This window comes from Patagioenas fasciata, chromosome 11 (genome assembly GCF_037038585.1).
Source record: "Patagioenas fasciata isolate bPatFas1 chromosome 11, bPatFas1.hap1, whole genome shotgun sequence".
Taxonomy (NCBI): Eukaryota; Metazoa; Chordata; class Aves; order Columbiformes; family Columbidae; genus Patagioenas; species Patagioenas fasciata.
Window position 1 is genome coordinate 14,504,765 of NC_092530.1, and position 18,237 is coordinate 14,523,001.

Here is an 18,237-nt window from a genome sequence, read left to right on the forward strand (position 1 = left end):
GTTCCTTTTTTAGGCTCATGTCCCTTACATGCAGATCCTGCCCCATTACCATGTTCATTTCAATCGGTTATTTTTTTCCGCCCTTTCATTGAGGGATTACCAAGAACACAAGCTCCCAGTTCTAACTAGGAGCCTTTCTCCGCACCCCTTCTTACAGTGCTAAGCACCATGCAGCAGCTATTCCACTCCAGGATGGCACATTTCCAGTCCTGCCACTTACCAAAGCTCTGGCACTTGGTACATCCTCACTCTTAGGAGATTGTTCATTAAGAGTCTGGACATGTACATGCTGTGTGAGAACAGACAACATCCAGTTTGCTCAAGCAAAAATAAGTTGTGAAGGGATTGCCTGCAATAGCAATATACCTCTCTAAGAATTAACCACAGTTCTTAGTCTTGTGTTTTAAAAATGTGGATAGATTTCGATAGGGTTAGCAAAGGCATAGTAATGCTAAAGGCCATCAAATTAAGTTTCTACACCAAAGTCTAAGTTTTCTGAAAAGCAAAGGCTCAAGAGAATAAAGACAGAAGAAATTCTAAAAAACCCCAAACCAACACTGTATTACTTTCTTAGATTAAGCTTCAGAGACAACTGTAACTACTTTGACTTAACCAAACAAATAAATAATTAAAATAAAATAAATAATTAAAGGGAATATATATTTCTCTGTGTGTGTAGAAAACCATTCAGAACAGAAAAAAGAAATCACATAGCTGCTTGGCAAAGTTATGAGTTCATGAGAACTACGTGTTACTAAAAAAAAATGTCAAAAAACCTTAATGCTAGTCATGCTGACATCCCCGCCTAAAATGTATATGCTATCCAGACAGCCAGCAAAAAAATCTCTTCCTAATGGGGCAGTGTAAAGTAGTCTAGGTCTTCAGCTTTTGTAAAATAAAAGCCTATTCTCATTCCCAAATGAGGTTTTTAGGAAAAAAAAAAAAAAGGAAGGAAAAAGTAAAGCCCTACACAATCTCTTGTGTGTTTCCATGACAAGCAGCCTTTATTTGCATTATCTTTCCACAGTAAGCTTTCTGTAGCAGAATCATAACAACCCCTAGGGAAATGCATCAGTTATTTTGTCCTTAGAGAGTACATTTATGCCATATCATTGCTATCCTAAAAGAGGTTGCTTATTGTCCTCAGGAGAATATTTCAGTTGCATTACCCTGGCAGTGGCTGCTTCCAAATGTATTTTCATCCTCAGGAAGAGCTGATGACGATGCTTTGTTGATAAGAAAAACAGAAGAGTTTTCACAAACATCTGAATTCAGGTATACTAGAAATTACTTGTCGGCCTATGAAAGTAGCTGTGAGAAGCAAATCATCATAGACTTCCTTCTGGGTTCACAGAGGTTTGTGTTAATGGAAGGAGAAGAAACTGAGAGTTGCTCACAAAAGTACAAAGAAAAAATCCAGCGACCTAGTAGGGTAAAACTAGACATCCTAGAGCACTACTTTATCCATCTCATGTGCATTTAAGAAATGTTAATAATATCTTGTGCTTTAATCTTAAAAAAAAAATAATAATAAATCAACGCCAGTCACTCCTGAGAATAAGGTAACTCAATAACTCAGGGCAACCTGAGTATTTTATACCTGAGGGGTATTAGACTGAGGAATGATGGGATCTACACTCAGGTAAGACTTCAGCAAAAAGCATCCTTGAAAAATAATGTATAGGAATATTATATAACTAAACTTATCTGAACCAAGTCATGTGTATTTATGACTGAGAGCTGAATAACCTAAGTACCGAAACCTGCCAAGATAACAGATCCACAGAACATGACAGCTTTTTGGGATCATCCCGTCACTTTTTTTTTAATAGAAACAATTTTATAGAAATCACTGATGTAAATCTTCTTAATTGATGTCTATATAGCCTGTGTGTTGTAATATATAGAACACTGACTGCAATCAAAAAGGTGATAGTTTTTGTTGCTGTTGTTGCTTTAACTTTATTCCTCTCCTTAATCTAAAATTAGAGACACTAGATAAGGAAAGTTATCAAAACTCACCATAAATACCATTCATTATATGAATTGGGCAGAATCATAAAAAAAAAAAAAACACAACTGGAATGTGACTCATTTGTTATATTTTATTACATGGTAGACATCAGCTAGCGAGAAAGTAACAGAGAAACAGAGGACAAGTGCCTTCCTTCGCTGTAACATCAGCTCCTTAACTGGTTACAGCAGTTATTATGTTCAATTTTAGAAATCACAATTGATTTAATAAACATTCATCAGATGCAGAAGACTATGCCAAAATATTAAATTGTTAATTGAAAGAATTCATGACATGTAGAAAAGCCACCTAATGTCTTCAAACAACTTGTTATAAAAATATTGCTGATGAGGGAATTCAATTCGCACACGAGACACGATGCATTCACACAACAGAACCTGATGGACTATGAGAGGAACAATGCACAAGGTAGTAATGTTTCTACCTTGAATCTCTCTTTTTTTTTAGTTTCAGTTTCTTTTTTGTGCATGAGTCAAACATAAATGACTCTATGACAGGTAGACACAACAAATTATTAGGTCTACTGTGCTAATCGACTGCAAATTAAACTGTACTAAGCCCAGTGTTAGTCTCCATGCTAAAGTTGTTAAGACCTTCTCTGTCAATAACCTACATAAAATGAATTATACAATTATACCTCAGCGCAAAAAATAATGACTACAAATTACAGCAGTAATTGTATTATACAGCAAAGTGATTTGATTCATTGCTTACAAGGCATAATTAATAAGCTGAAATAACGTTATCTCTATATTCCATCTTTAGAGTCTATTTTTCTGAAGAGTAGTTCATTGGAATTTTTTACTCATCTCATTGCTCTGACTGCCAGATTTTTTTTTGTTTAAATTCTTGAGCATCATCCAAAATTCCTGAAGTCTGGTAGGGTCTGTAAAGAATCAGGAAGCATCACTGCTCCCAGGAGATGAAATAAAGAGATAAACAGAGATAAATGGAAGGCAAGCTTATATGACAGAGAGCTCTTTATGGTTATCTGTTGATGAGCAAGGGCAGGGAACTGACTAAAGCAGGTTATATTTGCATTTCTGTTAGGTGACAGTTCATTTTAATTCCATTGATTGATGTTAAGTTAGGATAACAAAATAGCCTTTATTATTTCTCAGGGGAAAAAGCATTAGAAGGATAGGCCAGGGTAGGGTGACACCTCACTATCCCTGCTTCCCAACACAAACAAGAAGAGATGAGGTTTGGCAGAAAAGCTACTCTAAGCAGTCTCTCTAATACAGGGACTGCAAATATTGAGATAAGAGAAGGACACTTGGTGGACTGGGTAAAGAGAAATATTTTTAAGTCAGCCAAAATTGCGTGGCCCATAGTTCACAAGAATGGCATTTTATTTTAAGGACATAAACAAAGGCCTATCTAATATCGAGTCATCTGTGCTAAGCTACAGAGCTGGCAGAACAGCATTAGACATTTTTTGCAGAAGACTGACATGTCACATTTGGAAGTAGTATTGCACAGAAGGAGGATAGAAGGAAAAATATCTTAACACTGGACTGTAGACAACTTGTTAAAGGTTCTTGATAATAGAATGAGTGGAGATAATCATTAATAGCATGCTCTTAAATGACTCAAATTGTTGCAAATGGTTTTCTTAAAGCCTACTTTAGTCTGTTAAGATATTAAAAAAAAAAAAAAAACCGAGAGACGATCAACTAAGAAAAACAGAGAAAGAGGGTAACATATACGATACTTTGTTTGTGTCCCAGAGTACATCTGTATTCATTTCAATCAGAGATTTTGTTGGAGTTTTGGTTTTGTTTGTTTTTTTGAAATAAATGTTCTTAATTTCAGAAGCCTATCCTCTTCTCATTACAGAAGATTTTTTTCAGTGACTCCCAGCTAAACTTTTCTGTTCTCAAGGGCAATATTAAATTAACACAGCTGCCGTAGAATGCAGTTATACTCATCCTGCAGTGAAATGAAGGAAATTTGCGAAATCTGGTATTGGACTGGCAAGACAAGGCTCATACAAACAAAAGTTTTAAGAGTTCTTTGGTTGCTATTTTGCTCAACAGAAAAAAAGGCTATTCATTTATTATTAGAACAATCTCCTTAATCAAAATGCTGATTCAGCTTGCTCTAATGAAGATTATGAAAATCAGGAAAAAAGGCAGAACTGCAATCAACTCTCTTTTGGAATAAGCTAAAGAACACCTGAGAGCTTTACAACTTGGTCCTTCAGCATGATCTGGAAAAACAATTTTTGGCATCTTCAAACAAGGATGCCAGTCATCAGAAGAAGCCATGGTAGTTTACCTTTATTTTTCTTTAATGTTGTGCTTTGATAATGCTAATAATACTATTTTAAAATGTTAATAGGAAATTCCAATGAAAAGCCTGAATTTCTGAATGCTTGTATTTTTCCATTAACACTCTCTGTAGTTGTGATCAAACAGAGAGAATAATCTGGATGTCAAATATTTGACAGTCAGTTTGAGTAGAACTACATAAGTCTAGATCCAGGAAACATTTCTAATAATTGAGAGCACTTCATATTCATGCAAACTGCACAGAAGAAATATACATTTTAGAATACTTTTCAACCCAAGAATAAGGTCAATAACCCCTTAATTTTATAAGGATTATTTCTTTTTCCCCTCACATAATTATGTTAAAATGTATAACAGCTGTAGGTTGTATTTTTATGCAAATGAAAGGGAGTGTGTTTTTTTTTTTAATAAAGACACTTCCTCTTTAGAGATATGGTACCATCAATTATGATTTAATTGAACTATCTGTCACAAGTTCCTTATGCATGTAGAGTTCTGGAAAAAAATCTTTGCCTATTGAATTTTGATTACAGCTGTGCAGTAGGAGGAGACATGCATATTCACATAGTAGTTATTTTCTCATTGTAAGAAAAAAATCAGATATAGAGGAACTATTATTTAAAATACTGTAGCAACACTTTCCACTTCCACCACAAGAAACACAGCTTTTTTCCTTCCATTCAGTGAGCCAAAGACATAACATGCCTCCTTTCGGGGTCTGGAACATTCTGATAAAAAAAATTAGGGCTTTCAAGTCAGGAAAATGAGTGTTATTATAAAAGTTGTCTAGACTCATTTTATTTAATATACCTCCAAACCCCACTTATCTTAGAATATATTTTATCATTCATACAGAAAGCACACCCTTCAGTTTTTATACTTGAAAAGGTAGACCATGCATTTGATATCACTGTGTTCAAAGTTTTTAATTTATTCTCCTGAACACATATAGCCATGTTAACTTCCAGATACCAAACACAAAAGATTGAAAACATACACTTACTTTAATTATGAACATACTTAAGCATCTTGATGATGTAGAAGAGTAAGTCCTGTTATTTTACAGTGAATCAAGCATGTATAAACTTTTAAAAAAAGCTTATAAGGTCAGAAAACTTTTAAATGCAAAAGTGTTTCATGTTTTATTGAAATTATCAACTATATAAGAGTGGGGGAAATGGACTATGTTCTCAATGTGAAAACTACATCACGAATGTCTTTAAGTAGTCTGGCAAAGCAAAATCCATAAAGTATACACATTTCCCTTATTCCTACATGAGGATAGGCAGTCTACCTCATTTGATCAATCCTAGATCTATTTATGTAGAGACAGTAGTAAATGCTTAGCCGTGCCACGGTAGCAAATACACACTGGTTACTCCAGAAAGGACTGTGCATTGTTTGTTATACAAGGTACTGATTTTAAAAGTGGGCATAACTGAAAATTTAAATAGGAACCACAAAAAAACCTTGTAAGCTCTCTACCCAGATTTTTTCCTCTCCCACTTAAAAACAGCAGCATCATTTTCTGGAATTATGTACACTGCTTTTTGCAGGACTGAATTCAAATGCGTAGGCTGAGCTGAGTGAACTTTTTTTCCCCTAAAATAAATGAAAGTTCTAATACATACGAATTTTGACAGCAACGTAAGAAATCAAACAAACCCCAACTAAACAAACCCCTCAAACCCCAGATTTGAATTGACCCTTCCTCTTAGCAGCTCTGCTTAGTAGTAATTGGCATGGGAATGGTTCTGCCCCATTAAAGTTTCTTCTTTCATAAAACAGGGATGAGAATCCCTCTGAACATAATTCAAATAATTGACTGTCTGCATCTATTCTTGTTAATACATGTCAACACTGCAAAACTAACAGAGCTGTTACTTAGCTGAAGCAATTGTACAGTACCAAAAAAGGCTATCCAAAGCAGTACAGTACATTAAATACTAGCTTTTATGCTTCTTACCAAAAAACTATTCTGTTTCAAAGCAATGCAGGTACCCTACAACACCAAAAAGAAAATCTACCTGCAAGTAAGGTAAACATTAGACACCGTGACATACAACTCTATAGGTTACTACTTTTCAGCTACCAAGTTCGAAGTCATGAAAAAAATCAAAGTTCATTGAATTACACCATACAGACTTCTTCTAGGCTGAAATTCAATTAAAGAAGTAGTACTTTTTCAGAGCTGCAAAAGAACAAGTGCAATCAACAGGGTGGAGAACTATTAAAATAATGAAACTGAGTTTAACAGTTCTGAACCACAATAGTGGATCCCTGTCATACTGTAAGCCTATGTTTTGTGTGTACAAACATATGTTCCAAAGTGCAATACAAATGTCTTTCAGTATGAAAACCTTAATGTTCTGTACTTTTCACAGTGAAATCAGCAACAATTCTGATACACTCATCAACACATAGAGATGCTGTATTTCTTTGTTTTTAACTGCAACTATTTTCTATTCACTGCTTTTTACTTTCCAGGTTTCACATTGAATCCTATAAACCTTAGAAAACTATAGCTTATTCTAGTACATTTCAATTGTAATACTTCAACCCACAATGGATCCTTAGTGACAGGAAGGGCTACTTCTAAATTTCAGTTAAATCTCACTTGTTCTGATATTTCAGGGACATTTGACTGTTACACATCAAGAAAAGAATGACTAAAACCATAACACAGTGAAGTCCTCACAACTGTACATCCCTCTCTAGAGGCAGATAAGTAGGTCCATATTTTCTGCTTTCTTCCATGTGAAGGTGCTATCCCTTGAGCAGAAATTAGACCCCCAAAGCTACTGCACTTCCTAAGGCATTATCCCCAGTTTTCTTATATGCTTCTGCCTCTTTCAGACAAAACACCTGTACAAGTGCATCTCAGCGTAATAAACCCCCTCATCAAGATGAAACTGCTGCACAAGCTTGAATTATTATATTCTCAGCAATGCTGTGAAACTAGTGTGAAGAACAAGGTAATATAGCACATGGATAAAAAAAAAATCTGCATCTCTACTTGACTTCGCAGATCACAGTATCTCCTAAGATACTGTTACTCTTCTGCCAATATCAATATACCACAAAGAAATTTCCCAATGAGCAGTGACACAGCAGCTAGCTCTTTTGTCAGACTCAGAATTGCACCCATGTTATTTACTGCCCAGTCTATCAGACAATACCTGCTTCTTTGGTGCCTTAACCCAGCAGTAATCCAAGCTGTTGTCCATTTTTCTGCACCAAGGTAATGATACTGATGGCACCTCACAACTTACAAAGTAATAATTGTGTGAAGATACTTGGGTGGTGATTATTACCTTTACCTTTTGCCAGCTTTTTTTCTCCTTTATTTTCTTCATTGTTTTAATTGAAAAGACAGAACAAAATCAATACAAAATATATTACACTAACACTAAACACTGGCCATCTAGTTGCACTGATTGGGCAAAACTGATTCAGTTGAACATGAATTTCACTGGGAATCCAAAACAAAAATGTATGGGAAATTGTGGTGATACATGCTTTATTTTTACTTGTTTGCAAAAAAAGCTATAACTTTATCAAACATTATAAACACTTTCACTGCTGACAACCCTCTTCAAACATCAACTACTGTAATTTTCCACACATTTACATAATACTGGCTGATTAAGCCGTCAGAATTTTCATTGCTGCTTTCTGCAGAAACCAAAAATAAAACCACAGTATTTACAGTGGTTTGCCCTCCTAAGATTTTGACACGAGAATGTAAGAAACAGTAAAATGACTAATCTGAAGCATGTGGGGGAGTACTTTCCTCAATTACAAATTCTCTCATCCACACAGAATTTAACTTCTTTCCCCAAGTAGAAGATCAGCCCCAGTTGGCAGCAGCCCACGTCACACCCAGCCAGCCCACAGACCTGCAGTCCTGCCTGAAAAGGACCACTGAAGTGGACACCCTCTTCCTTCACAACTCTTACTAAATTACAGGGTCTCTTGCCCTGACAATTTAATTCTTACAGGAACTAGAAATCCTCAAAGCCTGGTTCATCTGGGAACTTAGAGACCCATTACAGAGCTCCCCTATGTTATTTCAATGTAATATAATGCCCTTCCAATTTATCAGACACATCTGTTCTGGTGTGAAGTAGCATTGATATTCATCTCCAGGTATGTATGGCAAGATATATGTTATCACATGAACTTATTTATAACAAAAATTACCATGTAATTATCATTGTTGCCTTCATGTTGCCATGCAGTTTCCTCTCAAAAGAATGCATGTTGTCTCACAGCTTATAATTAAATCATAATCTCTGTAACTTTCACAGTAAGACCAAAACTTTGAAGTTGAAAGGGAGTTCTACAGAGAACTATCAATAATACAGAACATCTAAAAAGCCACGGAAGTACTCTGTTGTGGATAAAAGAGTAGTTTGAATACCTTTCCTTTCATTTCTGTAGAACAAGATAGGTACAAGAATTTTTGCTGGTGAATGCTTCTAAAAATATAATTTTAAAATGCCACAGAAAGAGAAAAGTGATCAATCCATGCCCTATGAAATCATCCTATCTGGTTCCAATACGCATTAAATTAATCCAGGTCAAATGAAGAAAACACATATATCAGTTTCACGCTATTTGAAAAAGGAGTTTGACAATCCACAATAATCAATCATGAAAACATCTGCACCAGAGCTTCCCAAGCCACAAGAACTTATTCTTAAGAAATAGTCTTCCTAGAATCAACAAGGAGTTTAAGACATAAATCAACTTTAGAAACACAATTCTGAAATAAGAACAAATAAAAGTTGTCTAGAAAATGCTTGCATAATCACACAGTGAGAATTCTGACATTCTTTTCTTCTTAAAAGAATAGCTTAAATTGCCTCAGAACTTCCATCTGAGAACATTCGATTTCTCTGTTGTCATCTTCGTACTCATTTGCAATAATTTCCATGATTCAGAAAAAAAAAAAAAGAAAAGAAAAGAAAGGTCTGGTAAACAAGAATATGGATTTTATTTTGCTTCTACAAAAATGTGGAATGGTCAGCTGCACTGTGATACAGCAGTGTACTTCTACCCTCATTTACAACTAACCTGCTTCTCTCATTCAAAACTGTCTTTTTAACTTGGACTGACTTTTCACATGGGAGATAATAATACTCTTTTTATGCTTATTGTGAAGTCTCAGTCTCTACACTATAGAAAGAAAAGATACTGTTATAATTTAATATGCCTTTAAGAATTTTATCTTCATCCGAGTGATACCTGTTTCTTCCCTTATACTTCAGCTGTGCATTCAGAAAGCCAAAAAAGAGTGGACACTTTTCATACTTTATAGATTTGGTCTAACTTTACTGAAATTTATGCAAAACTTCAACTCTCAATTTAAATATTATGTAAAACTGTACATTGTAATGTAAATATATGCTTTGATCTGAAAAAAATGAACAGGTCATTGCCTGTAGTTCTATATCTGGTAAAGAAGGCCTATGGCATTTGAGCTTTTTAGTTATTTTGGTTGTTGTGTTAGTGGCAGGGATGAGATACCTGGAGCTGGAAATAAAGTGGGTATCATATTGATCAGCTAGTAAATGCAACTGTGTGTCAACATCTTACTCCTTATAAAGCTGAAATTAGAGTAAAACCATTTTAGAAATCAATTCTGAAGTTAAATACCATTGTATGAATGGCAAATTACTAATGCACTGATTTACACCCTGGTGAAGGTTTTGGTGAACCTTTCCATATCTATAATTATAAAAAGGAAGCTAAAACTATGTTTTCATAGACCAGAAGAATACAGATATATTTTTACCTGAAAAGTTTTCCAAAATGATACTATACTTTTCTCCTATTACTCAACAAATTTTGTGAGTCTTGAGTCATTAAGAGACTATAAAAAAATATTTCAGTGGAAACAGAAAATGTGGTTTGATTTGGTTAGTTTTAATGGCAGCAAGCTCCATTTATCTGCTTTAAAGCCAAGTGCTGCCTCATGCAACAACAGACTTCAGCAAACTGTATAGGTCTCTCCAGCTACCTCTGCAAAAACAAGTATGTGACTTTCTGTTTGTTATTGCGAGATGCTAAATGGTTTGCATGAACTTGATGACAGAGCAAAATAGCTAGTTTTTGCTTCCTTTGCTTTGATATCACAGTATCACAGTATGTTTGGGATTGGAAGGGACCTCAAAAGATCATCTAGTCCAATCCCCCTGCTGGAGCAGGAACGCCTAGGTGAGGTCGCACAGGAATGTGTCCAGGCGGGCTTTGAATGTCTCCAGGGAAGGAGACTCCACAACCTCCCTGGGTAGCCTGGTCCAGTGCTCTGTCACCCTCACTGAGAAGAAGTTCTTTCTCAAATTTAAGTGGAACCTCTTGTGTTCCAGCTTGATCCCATTGCCCCTTGTCCTATCATTGTTTGCCACTGAGAAGAGCCTGACTCCATCCTCGTGGCACTCACCCTTTATATATTTATAAACATTAATAAGGTCACGCCTCAGTCTCCTCTTCTCCAAACTAAAGAGCCCCAGCTCCCTCAGCCTTTCTTCATAAGGGAGATGCTCCACTCCCTTAATCATCTTTGTTGCCCTACGCTGGACCCTCTCCAGCAGTTCCCTGTCCTTCTTGAACTGAGGGGCCCAGAACTGGACACAATATTCCAGATGGGGTCTCACCAGGGCGGAGTAGAGGGGAAGGAGGACCTCTCTCGATCTACTGACCACCCCCCAAGTTGTAAAAGATTAAAGTAAGATTAACTGTGATGGGGATGAAAGGGGAGGCTAAAAATGTGTTAATATTATTACAGGTATCAAGGTGTCTGTACAACCTCGATGAATTATTTCTAAAAATGGTATTGAGGCAGGTAATCAGTCTTACAGGTTTTGTCAAAAAGATAAGCCTCCCCAACCCAGATATTGATTGCTTATAGTAGGACTAAGTTTAAGAATGATAAAAGGCATTTCAGTCAATGCAAACTTTGGCCACAAACACCTTGAGGCACATGCAACAAAAAATGGGTTTTATGTTTTGATATATTTACTTCTCTTCCTCCTATAAGTGCTACCAGTTACTCAGCCCCCACAGTAATTGCTGTTTTATTTATTTCTCTGATTACAGTTTGTGTTTATCTTTTAAAATAACAAATAAATAAGGGTTATTTTTTACAACAGCTGCACCTTACCAGCAAGTACATAGCCAAAAAAGGGGGAAAATAGAGAATGATGAGCATGCTATGAAAGGAGTGATTTTTCTGCAGGTTGTAACTCTGACATGATGTCTGTATTATAAAGTCAGCAGATAATATTCTTTTGTATTAATTATATGCTGTCATTTAAAAGTTAAATAGTGTTTCAAATCACACAGCGACTTCAACAGTATTCACAGGAAATGCCAGGAATATTGTGCCAAAAGCCTGACAAGAGTTGATGCTAGCAGTTCTGAGCCTCTCACGACGCATCCACTGAGAAGGTCATTACTTGAACAACACAACTAGCACTTATCTACAGTGAAGGCACTTACTGCTTCACTGGCAGAGAAATTCAGAAACTCACATAAAATTATATATCTAGTTTCTTATTCAACCCAAATTTGCATTAAAGTACGGGTATCAAGGCTGATAAAATGTAATGTATTTTCTCTTTAGAAGCAGAATCTTCATAGCTTTCATGTTTTTTCTTAATAATCTTAGAGATGCCTTCATGCCACAACACTACACAACAAACAAAAAGGCAGAGAGCATTCTCTTTTGGTCAGTCACCCTTCCAATTTGTATTTCTAAGAAGATGGTTTCTAATTGTGTGCCTAAATGGAAGACTGAAACATGATAGTCCACAGAGGCCTTTGGGGCTAAGAGTCCAGCTACACAGTGACACCGATGACAAGCTGAAGGTCATTCCCATTCCGGATACAAGTCATATTTCAAACACGTCTCTGATTGCCCGCCATCAGCTGCCTGAGGTGTTCCATTTAGCAAATCTCTCATTTGTGTTCTTCAAACTCTGGTTTATTCAGGGCCATAACTCTTACTGTTGGACTGTCTGACATAATTATATCCTGGTATCTGTTCAATTTCCAAGTGAAATTCTGTGTTCACAGCACGTAGTGTCTTGTCCTAAGTACTCTTCTAAAGTTGCTCAGTGATTCAGACTATTAGAAAAGATGGATTAATTAACAGAATACTAGTAATATTTTAGTAACTGTGAGGCAACAACAAGGTACTGCTTATCATCAGCTAACAGTTTCAAATATTCTGAAAAGAAATTATTATCAAAAATGATACTGCATTTCTGAGCTAAATAATTATTCCTCTTAAAATATCATTCTATCTTATTAAAAATTTTAAAGCATGCAGAATATGGAGCTATACTGCTTTTATACTGTGAAAACAGAGATTTTAAAATGATTCATTGTCCTGTCAGACTATCTGCCTAATTCTAAATAAATTCTATTAACATCTTCTTATCCCCTCCAAAATCTTGGTAACAAAAATACTCTTCCTAACTTCTATCACATTGTATTGGAGAGAATCAACAGGAAGAGGGACTATCTCTACTACAATGATTTTACAGTGTATATTTGAGATAAATAGTAAAACAGGGGTCAACTTTTTTTCCTCCCCCAAATTGAAAAAGAACAGTGTTACTATGCTGGAATACAAATAGCGTAAAAGTAAAAGGTATATTTTGTCCTGAACTACACAGATAACACCCACACTAATTTCACAGAAATCAGACTTCCATCTGCACTCAGACCTGCAGTGCGCATTTCTTCACATCACTTCCAAACATCTCAGTCCTTGTGAATGGTATTTTCTGGAATCTCATTGTAATAGATTATGCATGTTTTATATGTTGCCTCAGAGAACTGCATATTTTAATGCACACACATCTCATCAAGAAATACTAGATCTGCCAGTTTTACTTTATCTACCCTTCACAGATAATTTGCCTTCTGAACAGAACTGAAAAGAGATTGTAAGTGATTTTAATACAGGAAGAAATCCAGCAGCTGGAGCCAACTGTTACAAAATCTGAAATCCTTTTAATTTTTTTATCACGTGTCCAAAAGGACATTGCTCTGTATACATGATACAGGTATATTCAAATAAGTTGAGGGAAGAAGCTTCAGACATTGTTCTCAGAATAATTTTAAGTATGGATAATGATGCCCATGAAAAGATGAGTGAAAAAAAAATGCTAAGAAAAATCTATTTTGACCAACCAACCAACTACACAAGCATGTCAAACACATGCATTTTCATTTCTCCAAGAACAGGTTCAATGAAGCATTAAAGAACATATTACCACAGAGACAGCTGTATTCTAGCATACCAAATCAGGAGACACGCAGGTTACTTTCCTGATTTATGTATCCCATAGCATCTTTCTGCCAAGGCTGAGTCCCATGACAGAGAGAGCAGACTAATTCTGAAGACATATGCTATACTTCATCTTTTCTCAAAATCTCAAGTCATTGTGATCGTGGTAGAATCTGACACAGAAACTAAAAGATTTATAGCATTAAGCCTTGCACAGCTTGCAAAGATTTTCAAAAATGACCAAAGCAGCACTTACTTCATACACTTACTAATTGTATCATAAAAACCAGTCTGTTTATGATGATGAAAACTCACAAAAGTTAAATGGCAAAAGATCTTTATTCAAGATTTTTGACCTTTCTCTTTAAATTCTCAACACATATGACATAAATTTTTTATGTTCCCACTGCAGCTGGAATCTTTTTTCTTCTTTCAAAGGATCCCCTGCCAAAAAACCAATACTGCTTACTTGCTGCATGCTTTTATTCAGTGTTCACCAAAAGTTGAACTGCATCTCAGAAAACATCATTGCTGAATAGCAAAATTTTTAACAGTATCCCCTGTCATCTTTCTTTTTTTTTTTTTAATAAAAAAACCTTGAAATGACAAATGAAAGCTCCAGATCCCTTGGTATATGCACAAAAAGAACTGCTGCTAGAGAAATGAAAGTAAGTAAAGTTAAAAATCACGATAAAAGTTTTCAAGCAAAAATAATCACATTCAAGCTGAAAGCAAAGTTAATTTTTCAATAACCTGGTCTATCTAGATAAAAAAATAACAAGCTGCAGCTTACCTTGGATAAGTTTAGTGGCATATCCTCTCATGAAGCAAAACTGTTCTTTAGTCCCAAAAAATTGTATAAAAAGAAAATGTGTGATCCAAGTCACAAAGAACATGACTGAATCCACCTAAGGCTTCTGTGGACCTTAAAGACAGGGACAGTGACCTGGACTAATACATTTGTGAAAATATTGTTTATGCTTTTATTATCAACTGTTTACTTACTATTTAATTAATAGTGCTTATTATATTAATAAGAGGTTATCATTATCAATGATGAGGTAGGACAAGTTAGAGGATTTCAAAATAGCAAATAAGGCTACTTGGTTGGAATGATCTAGGTTCTGACAGTATCTTTCTTTGAACATATTGTCATTACAAACCTTATTTAAAGTGAGAGATACTTTGAGAAAATAAAGGAACGGATGAAGCTGCCCCAGGAAATTGTACAGGCAGTTTTTCTAGGAATAGAAAAGCTTTGTAACCTCCCACTCATATATCTAACAGAAACTTCTTACCAACAGCACACACCCACAGAGAAGCATTTTATGGGGAAAGTCGTCAACCAAATGCAATGTAACATACAGCAGAATGTGAATTTGGGTTACAACAAGCAGTAAAGTAGTTGTTAGGTGTATTGACTATAAACTAACTTTAATACCATTTATTTTAAATTATTGCACTGCATGTATTCCTTCATTAGGGAGTTGCTTCTGGAAACATCTCTGCCTCCCAAAATACAGGACGTGAAAACTCTTTTAGAATATTATCCAGTCATGTCAGGGCAAAACCAAATTCAATATGAAGTCTCATGTGACAGGAACATCAATTATGAAAATAAACAAGAAAACAAACAAACATCACAACAAAAAACCCCAACCATTTTTCCAATACTTTGTCCTGTTGCATTATCAGTCTTCGTCTGTGATTCTCACAAATGCAAAGATAACATTGAGCAAACAACAATAAATTGAAAGAAACACTTAGTATGTAAAAATAATAAGCTGTGTTACCCTAAGAGTGCTGTAGACACAGTACAATGGAACACTCCTGAAGGCTGATCTATATAATGATGCATTATTATAACAGTTATCTTACCCACACAGATATGGCCCCTTAAGACACCCATATTTTTTATTTTGTTATTCTTCCAAGAGTAGGTGAACTCTGTTCTATACACACTTGTCAGAATCAGGTTAGAGATTTTCATAATTGGCACTCCCTCAGCCTGTCATTTTCTTCACTTGCAGTCAAATGACATTGAAAAAGGGACTGGAATACTTTCATAGGTTTGAAAGCATCAGAAACACTCATTTCCATGGTAATCCTTGGAAGTAAATGCCAACTTTAGTGAGGACAAGCAACAGTAAGTGCTACTGCCTTTTCTGAGTATGTTTTAGTCTGTACATAGGAGGTAGTGATCATTAAGCAGTAATCAGTAAAAACAGAAACACAACCTATATAGCACCATTCTTTCTGAAATCTGATAATGCCGAAGAACCTCTAAAATGGAGACGGAAATAATAATTATACATTTTTTTCCCCTTACGGCTACCTCAATGGTAGATAAAATCTGCTCCCCCACTAGCTGCCCGTGGCAATAGCCTGGGAAAACAAAACTTCAGAAAGATTTAGTATGTAGAAAAGCAACACAAACACTGTCTATTGAAGCTTGTGATTTAAGTTAATTTTTTAAAAAGTCCCTGAACATAGCTGTAACAATCTCTCAAGGAAACAATGACAATTAAAACCCCTTTAAATAACTTTTACAGAAAGTTATGCAAGGCTTCTCTACACATGCATATACATATCATCTGTGAGCTAGTTGCATGAAAAATTGCACTTAAAAAAAAAGATTTTATATATACTCATGCAAAAGTTTGTGTGTGTGTTTGTGTCTGTGTGTGTGAGAGAGTGAGAGAGGGAAAGCAATAAAGCACCTTAAGAGTAACAGGCAGAGATCGGTGTATCTACCTGAATTCTGAAAATGCAATGAGCGGATGGTTTGGTACAAAAGCCAAAGACCACCATTATAAAACATCATATATAGTCTGATTTCACAATTCTGGAAATGGTACTTCTAAATTACTTTTGACAAAGAATTACATGAGCTGAGGATGTCCTTGGAACAAAATAACATAATTTTGACTTTGCAATTCACCAGATGTTCAGCTAATGCAAACTTGCACTGCAAAGAAAATCCTATTGGGAAAATAAGAGTATTCTGTTCATTTCTGTACCTTTATTTCATCTTGATTTGCCCTAGGTAGTAAAAGTTCCAGTTTTTTATGGATCTTCTGTATGTGGATGGCATTAAAAATTTAATTCTATGTTTTAAAACTTCCCGTAAGTTTAATTACTAGCAAAACCCATTTGAGTGCTTCACTGTCTTACCCTGAAGTGTTTACTCTCTATTTTCATTATCTGGAGCACTTTACAACTTCAGATTTTCCTGTTGACAGGCCAGAAATACACGTCATAGAAGCATTCCAGTAAAACACGTTAGACATCACAAATACTATATGGCCAAGTGCATCCTGGAATGGATCATAGAAACAGATTAGAAAAATATAGGAGTCCTTGCACTTCCAAGTTTAAAATGTGTGCAGGGATTAGGGAGAAGTTTACCAAGCTTTTTCAACAAATCAAACAATGAACTAAATGGACCGTGCGTCAACCGCAGGCAATCCTACTAGGAAGTACAGTAAGCAAAGTTTCCATTGACAGCAGTAGAGTTATTTGGAAGACAGGACCCATACCTTGTTCTCCTTTAAATAAAATTAGTAATTATGCCTGGCCTTTTATTCTCGTCCTTGAAATGACAAGACATGAGCATAGTTAGATACAAAGACGGATTATAATATAACAGGGAGAAGAACAAACTAGAAGCCCCAAACACATCTTCTTTAGTTATAAATTTTATCTTTAAAAGTACGTCTAGAGTGTCTGTATGAAAAATGTAATTACAGTTCAGAACTAGCAGCATTTTCTTTGGTTACTAAAAGTAACAAAAGGAGCCAGTGATAAAGCACAGGATGAAAAAGAAATACTGTGAATAGTGTGTACTTCATTTTTTAAAATACGGGTTGTTTCAAAAAGATGGACCAAATTTCAAAGTGGTGTGATTTCAACTTGGGTCCATCTTTCTGAAATACCCTGTAGTTTCAATATATTAAAGTTTCTATACCAATATCTAACAAATGCATGGAGTCATACCCTGAGACTATCCTTTGTTGGAATGTTTTCATTAAAGAATCTATTTTACTGCCTTTCTCACTCCTGCACTATTTTAGTGAAGTGAGTAGGAAAATCTTTATTTCTAATTTTTATTTTCATTACCTTTCAGTGCTATCAGAAAAACTATTGCTTAGAGGCTTTTCTTGCCAGCATTATCAGACAAGTTTACTTAAGACATCATTTTTGTTACAGCCACTGAGCTTGAATCTACATCAGTATTTGTTCTCACTTCCTTTGCTCTGTAACGCGTTTCTATGACTATTTAATGGAGTCATTATTTCAAAAGGTAGAATAATTACTGCTAGGCTCATCCTTATCTGGAACACGTGTCAGCTGTCCTGAATGTGTTTAGCTTAGAAAAATACAGAATGATACAGATTTTTCCCATCCTTTCACTAGGAAAAAAATGGAGTGATTTTCAATTACATTATGAAATATAGGTTCTTTAAGTCCATTGTACTGAAGCCATAATGTGCATAGAAGAAAGCATTTCAGAAGAGTCCTTTAGCTTTCACAAGATAATTTAACATCTGAAATTACTTAAGTAAATGAGCTTGTGCCTAATAATAAAAATAAACGAAATGCCA

At 35.4% G+C, this 18,237-nt stretch overlaps 1 long non-coding RNA gene across 1 annotated transcript in view; it reads left to right on the forward strand.

Moving 5' to 3' along the window:
* The window catches only part of LOC139828891 (uncharacterized), a 147,149-nt gene that overhangs the window by 106,961 nt on the left and 21,951 nt on the right, over positions 1-18,237 (forward strand). The window lies entirely within an intron of this gene.